Source organism: Podarcis gaigeae (genome assembly GCF_964106915.1).
Source record: "Podarcis gaigeae genome assembly, chromosome: 1".
NCBI classification, from domain to species: Eukaryota; Metazoa; Chordata; class Lepidosauria; order Squamata; family Lacertidae; genus Podarcis; species Podarcis gaigeae.
The window spans coordinates 52,281,150-52,295,690 of NC_139678.1; the positions used below are offsets into that span (position 1 = coordinate 52,281,150).

The 14,541-nt window shown below is 42.5% G+C and overlaps 1 protein-coding gene across 2 annotated transcripts in view; it reads left to right on the top strand.

Annotated features, from left to right (window-relative positions):
• The first annotated feature begins 1,523 nt into the window (after window positions 1-1,523).
• Window positions 1,524-14,541, top strand: part of TP53I11 (tumor protein p53 inducible protein 11) — a 50,597-nt gene continuing 37,579 nt past the window's right edge. The window contains exon 1 of one of the 2 annotated variants that reach the window (XM_083752944.1): window positions 1,524-1,842. The gene's annotated coding sequence lies outside the window, so the exon portion shown is untranslated. Of the gene's footprint in view, window positions 2,047-14,541 lie in introns of both variants that reach the window. The other variant, XM_083752945.1, reaches the window with a different exon arrangement.

Here is a 14,541-nt window from a genome sequence, read left to right on the forward strand (position 1 = left end):
GCAGATTTAATCATCACTGACTACACAGTGCCTTGAACACTTGAAGTGAAATTTAAATTCTAAGTTAGGTGGGAGTCCAAAATCTGGAGGACCAAACGCTCTCTACTCATTTTTTGAAATGCTCTAAGGCAGGTGTTGAGAATCTTTGGCCCTCCAGCTGTTGCTAAACTGCAACTCCCATCGGCCCTAGCAAGCATGACCAGGCATGATGGGACTTGTAGTTCAGCAACACAAGGAGGCCAAAGCATCTCCACACCTGCTCTAAGAAAAGCAGCAGCTGCTATGCTTCCAACTTTGTATCCTTTTCCACCCTACTCCTTTGGCAGTGAAAGGGCATTGATTCTGGAAGGAACAGTAGCATTGTCCTTTGTGACTTGGAGGACTAGGATAAGGACATGGCAACTGTAGATGAGGATATTAAAAATTACAAAATATTGTTGCCACATGCCCCAGACCCATCCCTGACAAAGACACCATGCCTTTAATGTATTTTTAAAAGTTGATGATCTCCAACATTATTTATTTTTCCTTCCCAAAGGTTTCTGTAGCTCTTCTGGGCTGGTGGGGCTTTTTTTGGTGTGTGTGAATATTATGATTTTATAATCAGTGGCAGACTTTGGGCTTTAAAATCTCAGTGGCACCCTGTGCGATGCCAGAATTGGCAACCCCCTGCCTCTCACCTTTCATTGTTCATCATTGTTGTGGTGCCCCTGCAGCACCCAGTGTGGATGAACGAGTTGCGTTCCCTTAAATCTGCCTCTGTATTTATGCTTTAAAGTGTTTTTGAATGACTGTGTTGCTAGTATAATGCATTTCATTCATGTTTGTTGTGGTTTGGTGACCTTTTTGTATTCTACTGGGGGAACTGAATTTCTCAGTCCTGTGAATCCCACGGATGGGGATTTCCCCTGTTGAGGGTCGGGATGGTTGGTTATTGTTTTTTGGTGGCACACCTGGAAAAACACCTGACTCGATGGCAATGCACCTCAGCCAGGCATTTAAGGGTGCAAGTGCCCATTGCACATACACAGGTGAAAAAATCCATCTGGGGTTTCTTCCACAGGTTTGACACCGCAAAATGAAATGCTGTCCGACCACAAAAGCATAGCTGTCAACTTTCCCCCTTTTTAAAGGGAAATTTCCTTATTCCGAATAGGATTCCTCGCAAGAAAAGGGAAAAGATGACAGCTATGCACAAAAGGGACCTAATAACTCAGCTCTAAACTTAAACACCCGAAGTTTCTCCTCTCCTTGGGGCATGTTAACTCGGATTCATAAACCAGCCCGTCAAACCTGCCACCGAGGATACGCGCGCTCGTGCTGCCAGGGGACTCCGAGGGTGTGGGGGCGCGATGCTCGCGTCGTGCAACCTTTAATTCACTGTAAAAACAATAGATCCTCTCCGGGAGGCGCTTAAGTCTGCTCCCTGCGCCGCCTCTCGCTCCCTGCAGGTGTCGCTCTCCAGCTAAGCGGCGCAGCGTGTGGGCGAGCGGCAACAAAGCGGCGGGCAGGGCGTGTGCGCGGGGGCGGGGCCGTCTTTTGCCTCGCCGCGCGACGTGTGATTGATTGAATATGGTAATACGGAGGCGGGGCTAAAGCGCCCTCCGCGGTTTGCGGGGGGAAACGCGCAGGTTGTCCAAAAGTGTCTGATTGTGCCGGCTCGCCTGTCTCTGGCGGCGGCTCTGCGAGGGACCCTCGGAGATGTGACCGCCTCCCGTAGGCCGGCTGTGCGGATTGTTACTCTTCTTTTTCATCTTCATCTTCTTCTTCTTCTTCAGCAGCAGCAGCAGCTTCTCTCTGGAGCCAGCGACCTTTTCTGTGGGCGGAACATGCTTTAAAACTGTGAGTTGTTTTCGGCGCGTTGACTTTTCGCGAGGCAGGCTGCCAGCTTCCCCGCCTGGGCTTTCTCCCCTCAGAAAAGCCCTCGGTTGGCCTCGCTAGCTAAGAATAGCTGCTGGCCGAAACTGCCCCGGGGGTCGTCGGGGGTCGTAGACGGAGTCCGGGAGCAGCTGGTGTATCCTGAGGCGAAACAAACTTGCGAAGAAAGTAAGCCCGCTTGAATTCACGGGCACCGGCGGGTGAAGAAATAGCAGTCCCTCAGGACTGTCCCATGACTTTTTTTTGCTCCCTTCTATGTTGGGAGAGTGGATGAGGCAGCCCAGCCCATTACTACTAATACTAATAATTAATTGCTCCTCACACGCCCCCGCTCCTTCCCCCAGCGTTGGTGTTGCCTTTCTGGAGTTTGGTGAAGAGCCAAAAAAATTAAAAATAAAAATCAGTGTATAGTTTGGCAAAGAAAGCCACTTCCTGTTTTTAAGGCTTGAAAAAAAGGAGGGAGGGGAGCCAGTTGTAACGGTGAACATTTCTTGACACCTCTTTGTTTTAAGAGCCTTGTGGGCTGCGTTATGAAATGCTGCAGAAATTGCTCACAAGTTTGTGGGTATTTGTTTCTTTTTACCTCATTCAACCCAGGCAATGATGCTGAATTTGATTTTTTTGTGGTGGTGCGGGGAGAGGGAGGGGGGCAGACAAGGTATTTAAATATACGTGGGTGGATTTGCCACAAAAAAGGATTAAGAAAATGAAGGCGCTGGCACATAGTACCCTGAATTATTGGTTGGTATGGGTGTGAACATCTGCAAGCCACACCCCTGATTTCTCCTTATATTACCCACATTGTGCCACCCCCCCTTCTTAAAACAAAAATCAAACCAAAACCCACCAATACCCAAGGGGCGTTGCCCCGCCCACCCCTTCCTTCCTCTTCAATTTAAGCATTGCATGGGTGTCAACATGTCTCTGAATGCATGCATACTGTATGGCTTTGTGCTTCATGCAGCACCTTAAGGGGCATCTTCATTGTGCAAGGATCTGTATAAACAGCTAGGAGGGAAGGGAGGGGGGGATTCCTTTGTCTGTTTCCTCCCTGTGCTTTTCCCCCTGAAGCAATTGTAAGAGCTACAGCAGTGCTGCACAGTCAGACCTCTCAACATGTCATCCAGCTTTCTAAAACTGAAGGGAACACACCCACCCCATTCCTTTCAGCTGTTTTTTAAAAATATATATATATCTCTGCTGGTTGGGTTCCTCAGAGCAGAGTATTTGAGAATTCACAACTGCTCTCTTAATAATGTTCTCTCTCTTGCCTGAGGAATGCAGCCAGCTATCTTTTGTCATTTTGCAAGATCCATTTGATTTTACTAATGCAAAGTTTCTCTTGGTGCCCTTTGCTACTGGATCTAAGGCAGGGTAGTGAACCTGAGGTCTTCCTTTTGTTGGACTCAGAACTCCCATCAGCCCCAGCCAGAATGACTAATGGGAAGCGTCTGTAAGACTTAATAGGCCAAAGAGAGCTAGAGCACTGCAGGTTGCCCAGCTGTGCTGTAGCCTCTGTAAGTGAGTGTTGCACTAATGCTACTTATCTAGGGCTGCCATATGTCCAGAATTTCCTGAACGTAGCCGGGATTTGTGTCTAGATTTTCACTTTTTGAAATATGGTGATCCTAACTTCTCACTCTCTTTGCCTTGCAATATATGTACTTAATTTTAAAGTTCAGTTTGTGAACAATGGGAGTCCCCGCACATGTGCAGGAATCTAGAACCCTCCAAGCTACAGTCGTCATGCGAAAACAGCCTTCTGTACCATTAAGAGAATGAGCTGAGAAGTAGTTCAAATTTGTACTTCTATGATCTTTGCCTTTTTCTCTAACTGTTCGTGACAAACATGATGGTGAAAACTTTGTTCTGCTTTATAGGGAGGTTCTTAGAATGCTCTCACCGCAGCCACTAAAAGCACTTGATGTATTCAAATTCTTAGCAGTCCTGTTGATATTGTTATTATACAGTCTGCAAAAATAGGACAGATGATTGCAAAATACAAGGAATCTTTCCAGGCAGCACTAAAAGTGCTCTTTGTTTACAGTGTTTCATGACCACTTTTCGACAAATATTTTCAGAAAGTGGCTTGCCCTACCCCCCAAAAGATACAAGTAGGAGATCCAGTTTGAAAACCATATAAAAAGAACGAATCCCCAGAAGCCTGGTGGAGTAATGTCTTCTTCTATCCCTGACATTATTGGGCCGGACACATCTCGTAACTCTGAAACAGCTACAAAAAGATACTGTTCTTTGTTTGGGTGCATAGCACACTTACCACCCCAACAGATGGAATCTAGAGCAGAGTCTTTTGGTAAAAGGCACTCCCTGGGCACATGAGACCCAGACCATAAAAACCAGCACTTTGAATTTGGTCTGTAAATGAACAAGGAACCATTGCAGATATTTCAGATCAGCTGCATCACCTACCCACAACCATCACGAGGCAGGTAGCATCTTATCCTGTATCAGTTCAGTTGTAGTTCCTAAACAGTGGGACAGTCCAGCTTTAGTCTAGCCTTCAACATCCGGGTGTTTTCCAGAAGTGGATTTGAATTGCAACTCAAATGACAGCAGAGTCTATTTCTGCCTCTGTACTGTAAATGAAAAACTTGTGTTTCAAACAAAGGATATTTTATTTTAAAAGCCTCTTCTTCTTCTGTTTAAAAAAGCACTTTATTCTAAAATAAACTCAGAGCAACTAGCAGAATAAGTAAGTTACAGAAAACACAGTAGAACAGTTGGAAAGAAAAATCAATTTCATACATTAAAATCAAGAGCAGAACAGAACAATTTAGCATAGAGATGGAATTTTATCCCCATACTGGAGCTGTAGCAGAATAAGATCTTAGCTGCTCATATGTAGCTTTAATGAGAAGGCCAACTAAACTTCTCCTGGGAGGGACTTCCACAAGCTGGGGTGCTACAATAGAAAAGACCCACAGTTGAGCACACAATAGTAAGAGGTGTTAAAGGTGCTTTTAATGTATATGAAGAGGATGCACACATATTTCATGTTTACATATTGTAGACTGAAATGGGATGTAGAAAGCTCATTACAGACTCCATCTGAACAGTGAACACAGAACTGGATGGCTGAAATTTGTCAGTTCCTCCTCTAATATTGCCGAATAGCCATAGAGTCATAGAACTGTAGAGTTGGAAGGAACTATGAGGGTCATCTAATCCAATAGAAGAGTATGTGCGCTTTAGTGGCTTAAAACGCAGCAAGGCCGTTTCTCCCTCCCCGCATCTCAAGTCACATTTGCAATTTCTATATGCACCTGATATGCATTACCTAATTTGTTTGTCCATGCTGGCAACCCCTGTCATCTGCACATGTACAACAGCTGTCTGAACTGTACACACCTCAGCTTAATGGTTGTTTGCATCTTCAAGTTGAATGAAAGCTGGTTAGAGGGGAAACACATCAGACAGGAGTATTTCTCAAGAAACTACAGGATGCACATAGATTGTGGCTAACATGTGTGCTCAGCTTCAAGCTGCAATGGTGGGAACACATTGGAACCAGAGTAAGCCATAATGTGTACAAATTTGAAGATTGTAAGGCTGTTCCTTGTTAATTCTGTTTTATATAAGAGATGGGGAGCCTGTGGCCATCCAGGTGGTGTTGGACTCCCATCAGCCCCAGTCAACATGGCCAGTGGTCAGAGATTATGGGAATTGCAGTCTAATGACTTTTGGAAAATCACCCCCGTTTTATACTATATATCACTTTGTTAGATGCTTATTTCATTATTCAGTAGAAGAAAAAGTGAGACAGCTAACAGTGAGCCTGTTGGGGGCATAGTTCATAGACTTCCATTTTAAAAAGGCGATGAGAAAGTGCCTTAGAAGATTATTTGATTAGCATTGCACTAGAGTTACTTGTTGAAGAATGGGCAGCACTGCATGTAGCAAATAGATAAAAGATAAGAACCTAATCAATCACAGGCCTACTCCCATTTCCTGGTAGATTGATAACTATCTATGCATCCAAATCTATCTTATGATTTCTATCGTACGTGAAAGAATCATGACTGGGTGAAAATCTTAGTCTACTCTTCTGAGTCCCATCTGTAGATCTTTCCATTTGCACACGTGCCATTTTAAAACCAAAGAGAGGTGCCACACTTTATCCAAACAAGCTGGATTTTTTCCTCAGTTGGCATTGTTGCAAGATCAGTCTTGATTATTAACTTGTATTTAATTTAATTTGATGATGTGCCTTAATGTTGTTAACACAGAGCCTGTTAAAAAGTGCTGTATATTGAAGAAGATTACATCAAGCAGTGGACAAGAGAGACAGAGAAATGGCTTTATTTCATAAGAGCATGTGTTGTCCTGCTAGATCTTGATTGAGGGATTGGTTCAGAAATTGCTTTCAACTAGTGTCATGGACCTGACAGGAGGGAGAGAACATAGATCTGAAGATGAGTGATAGCTGATAGAAATAAACTGGACAGAGAAGGCTGATAATTTTGGCACAACCAGCAGTGTGAGTTGAATGATGGTGCAGCATATGAAAAGCCTTGTTTTGGGAAAACTTTATGAGATAAAGCCCTGCGTCTAGTTCTCACGTCATATTGTTGTTTTGTGGCATTGGTGTGTGGCAGTCTTCCTTTTCCAGGATGCTGCAGTCTGCTACTTTCATTGTGTCTTCAAAAGTCCCACTTGCCTTTTCTACCAGAGCACGTGCCATTCCATCCATTCTCTCTCACTTATTCTATAATTTCCCTGCAGTCCATCCCCAACTCAACATTATACTCTCACAAAACTAAAGTGAACTACAGGATAATAACATGTAGGTTCACTTATCTTGTGCTATGATGTCAATCATGTTTTGAATTGCTACACAGAGCGTGGCTGCTGGTGAGGGCGAGTATGTCACACCACAACAATATTATGGCATTTGCTTGTATGAGGAGCAGGGGACCCTTTTCAGCATTTCCTCATAGGGGACCTTCTGGGGCCCACATGGTGGGTGTGGGTCAGATCAAAAGTGAGGAGGGAAAACAATGCCATTCTTGTCTCTATACAATAGACTGCATGCTAGCCATGCACAACTGAGAGGTTTCTATATACACATACCTCTCTCTTCAATTTAGGGAAACAAGTCATTATCACAATTCAAGGACACCTTCCAGCCTCTGGAAGGTGCAGAGCAGAGCCATTTTGAGATGTGGACTACAGAATGGGCATGACTTGGGAGAGTCTCAGGGGTGTGATAGGGAGTCCTGGAAGACTGTAGGGTTTCAGGTTCCACATCCCTGATGTACATGTCTCAAAAGGAAGCTCATCCTTCCATTGTAACAACACGTTAAAGTGCCTTTCTTCAGGAACTTATTCCCCCCCCCCAACTTAACATATATACAGAGTAACAAAGTTGCTTGCACAAAGTTTACAAAGGAAGGATGTACAGTAGTCTCTTACCAACCCCACTTGCAATAAAGCCAGGTGGTGACTCTGAAGGTTAGGAGATTTCTAGGGAAACTTTCTGCACATCTGTTGATGTGCTTTCTGCACATCAAGGTGCTAATGCAAAATTGGATATGGAAGTGTCCTATTTGTGATTTCCCAGCTGAACTCCAAAATAACAAGCTGTGCAGATGACTGCGGATACTCTGCGACTTGAAAGACCATGTTGAAGTGTTCTGTCCATGATCCTTGCAGACATGCCTGAAGAAAGCATTTCTTTTCGGTCCAGCTTCAAACCTTGTGCCAGTTTTATTTCATTAGTCAATTTTTACACAAGTGCACTTCATTATATTTTATTGTGCCAGTTTTTGCCAAAGAACACTTCATGTGTTTCTAATGGTTATTCTCTGCTGCTGTGTGCTGTGTTTAATAAATGAGCCATTTCCTTTTCTTTAAATCTTTAGAATGTTTAGCATTGCAATGCAGCTTACTTACAGCATATCCGCAGCTCGTAAGCAGAGCACAGTCTGAATATACAGGTGTGGGAGGGTGGGGAGGGGAGTGCTGTACAAGCATGTTGTGCTTAAGAGACTGCCAAGGAAAAATAAACTTAGCCCACAGCATGTTCTGCTTACACCATTTTAAAACAAGAGACCTTTTTCTCTTTTTGGTTAAATATACACCAGAACATTATGCTTGATCTACATGTTGAATCCACTATAGTTCAAAACGTGCTTACTAGTTTAGTTTTTTATTTATTTCAGGGGTGGGGAAGCTGTGGTCTTCCAGATACTCCTGCCAGCATGGCTGATGGTCAAGGATGATGGAAGTTGCAGTCCACTAGCATCTGGAGGTCCACAGTTAAAGTTCTCCTTGCTTTCTCTTTCCTTTTTCAGAGCAGTGTAGGATAGTAATTTGAAACCGTTTGTACAGTTACTAAAGCCACATGCAAGCAGCTCTGAATTTGTATGTATGAACTGATGCTTGAATACTTGGATCCAAATCTCTGTTTAGCCCCTAACTGATTTACACCCCCACCCCAGTGTTTTGCATTTCCTTTAAGGAACTCAGGATGGTATGCAAGGGCAGCCCTATTGTCTCTGTAAAAGGCTGAGAAAGTGGTGAGTGCATGACACTGGTCAGCTATGAAGGACACTGGGTGACCCTGAGCTAAAATATCTCTGGTCCAACTCTGGCACTTCATTTGCCATACCACACTCAACACTTAGCTTAGCACTATGGCATTCTGGTTCTCCTTATGGCTCTTCTTGTGGTATTCAAAGAATGCTTTCTGAGAAATGTGTTCTGTGATGCCTCCTGTGACATGATGCATTTTGAGTCAGATGGCATATAATTTCAGATGGGGGGGGGATCACTAAAACTGTGTTGGTGTTCTATTTGGGGTTTAAAGGCAAATGGGAAATGTCTAGTGAAGCTTGAACCATGGGAATGTTATTTTTATAAATCTCCTTTTTATTTTTTTACATTTATAAATACAGACCTGTAATCTGTATCTCTTGAAAACAGTTTGAAAGGTTAGCAGAAGATACAAGACTGGATTTCCCAACCATTCCTTGGGAAAAAAATTTTATAAAGAGGTTAAGGAAGCAGCACATGGCTCTTCTGTTTAAACATAACACCCATCAGCAGATGTCACATTTTAATTGAACTGGGAGAAGCTCATTGGCCCAGGACTCCCTGTAGTCCACAGACTTTGCACCACAGATTGTTGGATGCTTAGGAAAGATGAGCTCTGGATGGTCTCTGACCAGGAACAGAATTATGTATTCCATTTTCCTACAGTGGTGCTTATTTACCAGGGTCAGTTCTAGTGTTCTGGGTTTTGAGAGGCAAATTGGAGGAAGTGATTTTAAAATAGATTCATAGTTCAACTTTGAATGAAATGGCACAACACCAGTGGTAAAGTGTATTGTTTTATTTAAAAATTATGTTTACTATATGACCCACTTCTCTTTGATCTTCACCATATATTGCTTTAGGTTCTCCCATTCTTTTCATTGAATGAAGTTTATGTATCGGGGGGTGGGTTTCTTTAAAGGAATGATTTTTTCTTTCCTGTGAATTTTTCATTGTTTATGTATTGCAGATGGGGGAAACTCTGGACTGTAGTTTTAATTCTGCTCCCAGTACTCTTCCCCAGTCTACAATGCACCTCTCCTTTGACCTGACACAAAACAAGCCGGAGATATAAAACACATCATTCCGGATCTTCAGCCAATCAGGCCATTTTTCATGGGAATTTCTTTTAAGGAAAGGGCTTGTGCTGTGATGTTTCTGTTGTAATTATCTGTATGTTTTAATAGAGCATACTTATTCTTTTAAACCTTTTATGGTTTTCTAATTATTGCTCCCCCCCCAATGTTTTTAGTTGTTTCTGTTTTAGTTGTAAGCCATCTTGAGTTCCTGTCAGGGAAAAAGATGGGTAATAATAATGATGGCACACTGGGTGGGTAGTGGGGGTTAAACCTCATCCTGCAAGACATGATTGGGAAGAAGATGGACTTCTTTCAGCTAATATGTGCTGATCTGGCTGATGAGCAGGGAGAATGCGATTTTCATTCAGTCCTAACATGTTGTAATGGAAGGGTTAACTATTGCACACTGTGGTGGTGGTCAAAATAACACTCTGGTTGAAATAGTTCTGTACTGTGCTACCCAATCAGCCTTATTCATACTCATGCTCTCAGTTCATATGCTGACAAATAGGACAAGTACCAGTAGAGAACAGTCCACAGTAGTGGTTTATCGATTTTTGAATTTAGTATTGTGAACAGGTCACCGAAGAAAGTTGTCTTAAGGTGCCCTAAATTAAGAGACAGAGATCAAGTGCAATTCCTCTCACTGCTGTCTGTTCTGTAGCTAAACCCAGTGAAGTCTTTTATCCTATTAAAAATAAAAAAGGTGCATTAAACTCTGTGACCCAGAGCAGTGGAGTGGAGGACCTCTGTGGGTACTGAGCCGTGTTTCAATGACTGTCAAGGGAACGAGTGAGTTTTCACAAGCCACACAAATTTTTCATACTGTAAAGCTGTCAAGTCGTACAAACAGAGCTTAATGACACATGGGCAGCCGAAGCATAGGAGGTCTCCAAGGAAATTTGCAGGTCTCCAGGCAGTTGTATTGGCATGTCTGCTTCTGGCAACTTTCTCCTGCAAGCAGAAACTTAAATCAATGAACCACCATAGCCCTGCAGTTTGTGCTGTGTTGCTGGAGCTGCCGTTCTGTGGCTGAATTGACATCAGCACACTTGTCACAGTTCATTTCAGTGTTTAGTCATCTTGCTTCATCCCAGTTGATCTACTTTCATTCCTCGTGCACAGCCAGCATTTCATCTCCCTACTCCATGAAGAATACTCATCCCAGTATTAATAAGGCTCCAAGTGGGTGCTGAATGTTAACACAATAACTTCCATTCAGGTATATGGAGGTGTTTAAGTTCTCATATTTAAAAAATCCAAAGTTATCAGCTCGTCATTAGTGTGAGTGCATGGAGTCTTGGTAGGTATTGAGGAGGGTTGGAGCATCCATGGCCCTCCAGATGTTGGATTCCAACTCCCATCAGCCCCAGCCAGAATGGTCAGCAGTCAGGGATGATGAGAGTTGGGAGTCCAGCAGCATCTGGAGGGCCACAGGTTAGCCACTTTCTGCTCTAAACCCACAATACTTATAGAAGGTTGCAAATCTGTATGTACAGTAATACAATAAAAGAGAAAAAATGGTTTATATTAAAGAAATTAAAAACCTAAATCAGTATAAAAACCAGACTTTAAAAAGAGAGACATGATTTGTGCCGCTATGCTTATTGGGTTCTAAAAGGCAATAGTGCAAACCTATGCATGTCAACTCAGAAGCAAGCCTTATTGAGTTCAGTGGACTTTCTCCTAAGTAAGTGGTTTTAGGATTGCAGCCTTAGGTTTGGAATAAATCCCCAATGAAGTCAATGCAAGTTACTTTCCAGTAAACATGCTTTCGATTGCGCTTGTTTTCCAAAGCTGTATTCAGGGCCAAAAGACTGTATATCAGTCTCCGTGGTGTCCAGGCATGTGTTGGTTAAGAGAACTAAAAACAAACAAACAAACAAGGAAGTTTACCTTATCATAACTTTCACCTAGAGCTGAATTTGAAAATCTGAATGTCCTTGGCCCTAGAGTTGTGCCCTTCTGATAAGGAAAGCTTGGGGACATTTTATAATTAAAACTGGAGGAAACAAGCCTCATGAAAAAGCCAGTTGGGTTGGGGCAACTTGTACTGGCAATTTGAACGAAGTGCTGCATGAATAGGTAGAATCAGGAAGGATGCAGTAGCTACTTTATGACCTCCTGGGGTAGTCAGACAGGGATTGGGAAATTGCTCTGGAACATTTACAGGAAACATGAGGTTGAGAAGTAGATGGAAACGGAAAGGAAAGACGTCTTGCTATGTAAGTGATAACTTGCATACTGCACAAAAGAATTGCCTGTTTTGTTGCCTTCTTGGTTAATCCCCCCTTTTTTTAAAGGAATGCTGGTCAGCAGTGGTTTTTCTTCTTCTTCTAGAAAAATAGTGCCGGTACTCACCATGAAGTTGTTACAGTAAGTGCCACACTTTTTAACAACCACACAAGAGGTTCCAGTACTGTGTACTCTTGAGTACCCCCTGGAAAAAGCACTGCTGGTCAGTCTTTAGAAATTATGTCCAATATAGTTTCTTCCTGTTATTATTGTATTAAAACAGCAGTTGGATTTGTGCATTTGCACACATATACTTCCTCATGTAGCATGATGGCAAAAATGTTTGCAAACTAACAGATTTCTGGAACACTTAAAGTAATACAGCAGACAACTGTTCAGCCTCTAAAATGTGACACAGTTTAGTCAAAATGGAAGAAAATTTTGCTCCTTCCAGGTAATGATGTCACAGGTACTAACCAATAGTGGCCTTCTCTTGTATCCTGTCAGTTAATCAGCTATAGAACTTCTTTAGAAGTTTGTCCTGAAGAGGGACCAGTAGAAAATCGGATGAATTAATGTTGACTAGGAAGAAGGGCAGAAGAAAAGAAAGGAGTGAATGGAATTGTTTATTAGGTTTCCAGTTAAAAGCTGCATCTGATATATTGGGGATAACAAACCATCCCTTCCCTCTGCTATGTTAAAACAAGCAAATATAAACACATGTTGATTAAGAATATAAGCAATGCAGTTATGGGCACTACACACTTCTGTGACTAATTGCAATAATATAGTGTTGGACCTTCATCACATTTTGGAAGTAACTATGGCTTTGTTCTTTGGGTTTATACTCTTTGGAAAGAAGGACCATGTGTCAAGATTCAGAGTTGTATCCTGTGTCAATCCTACACAGAGTAGACTCATTGAAATTGAAGACAACGACTAACCTAAAGTCCATTACCTTAAATGAACTTACTATAGGATTTGGCAACCCTACTCCAAATAAATCATTCTAGAACTAGTGCTGATGACAGCTCAAGCAGTTTAGTTAGTGATAGCCAGAAGTTTGCAGCTTCCGTTTCCCAAGAAGTCTGTATATATATATTTGCAACATAAGTTGCTATGGGAGATACTTAACAACTGAAGGGCACCCAGACTTTGTCCTTGAGGTCTGATTTAGATCTTTGCCCAGTTTCTCAAGAGCTACACTATATACGGAATAAGAATTTGATGAAAATCCAAGTATCTGCCCATAGTCTGCCAAAAAGTAATTTTATCTCTGTGTTGTTGTTTTTTTAAAAAAATGTGTGTGGCAGAGATGGGAAACCCTTTTCAGCTCAAGTGCTACATTTACTTGCAGACAACCTTCTCAGGACCACATGCCAATAGTGTCAGAGGTAAAAGCGAGTGGAGCAACAGGTGTGACTCTTACCTTTTGTGCAGTAAGTTGTATTCCAGCTACACAAAAGTCGTAATAGTTCCTACATGCACATCCCTATACAGGAAATCAACATGTATTGGCATAGTTTAGAGACACATTCCAGCCAGGCAAAAGCATCTGAAGAGGCTGTCAGACAGCCTGGGAAGAGAGTCTCAAGGGCCAGTTTCACTTGGAGAGCCCCATTTGGTCCCTGAGCCGAAGTCCTTGCTCCTAATGTATAGACTGGGGTGCAGACAAAGACAGATGGTAGTAATGGAATTTGGGGCTTATAAATTCCAAAGACCTTCTGGGTGTATAGGCAGCAGAAGACATAAGCCATACATTGGGTCAAAAGTATAGTTTTCTGTGGGACCTGCATATCTGCCCCTGGAGTTAAGTGAATAAATAGTGCTGGTGGAAATTCCCAACTTCATCAAGATGAATAAATGAAAGGTGTAAAGTTGGCAGGATTTTAAATATAAAAAAAGAACTGACAGAGCAGTAGTCAGCCAGCATGGCCAGTGGTCAAGGGTGATTGCTTCAGTGCAGCAACAGGGGAGGCGGGGGACATTATGTTCGCTATCCCAGGGCTAGAGCACTTCAAAATACTTTTAAAGCTGTTTTAAAACTTTCTGGCTTCCTTCAAACTGCACTGTGTCAAATTCTTGATGCTAGCATAATTGGCATTTCCCCTTTTAGCTTTTAACATTTGGTTATTTCATTACTTCACCTGCAACAAAACACATCTCTCCTGGGTTTCTTATTTCGTTGTGAGGTAGTAGTTAGAGCAAGCAGTTGCTAACATGGTACCCTCTAGATACTTTTGGACTACAAAATCGCATGTGCCCCTGCTAGCATGGACAATGGTCAGGAATTATGGTGTTTGTAGTCCAGCAACATCTGGAGGCACTATGTTGGCTACCCTAGGGTTAGAATGTTGGACAGAGACTAAGAAGACTCGGGTCCAAATCTCTGTCAAGCCATGAATGACTGTGGGTCCATCACAATCTCTCAAACTAACCTACTAACTCACAGGGTTGACAAGTTAAAATGGGTGGTGGAAGAACCCTTTACACCTCTGTGAGTTGCTTGGAAGAAAGGAGGCTTGTAAAGGGGGGGGGAAGGGGGAAAAGTTTTCTAAGCTTCTCTGAAACTATATTTTTATTAAAGGGTCCAAGGTACTTCTTAAAATAGTCATTTCTAGCTCCTTTTTTAAGTTGTCATCTCCAGTTGAGTGATTATTCCCCTATCATGCTCAACTTCCAAGTCTTCCTTTTCCTAGTATTCTTTAAATGGACTTAAGACATGGAGATGCCCTTTGTATATAAACAGCATGCGTACATGTCTTCCCGTTTACTTTCTTTGACTGACAAAAAT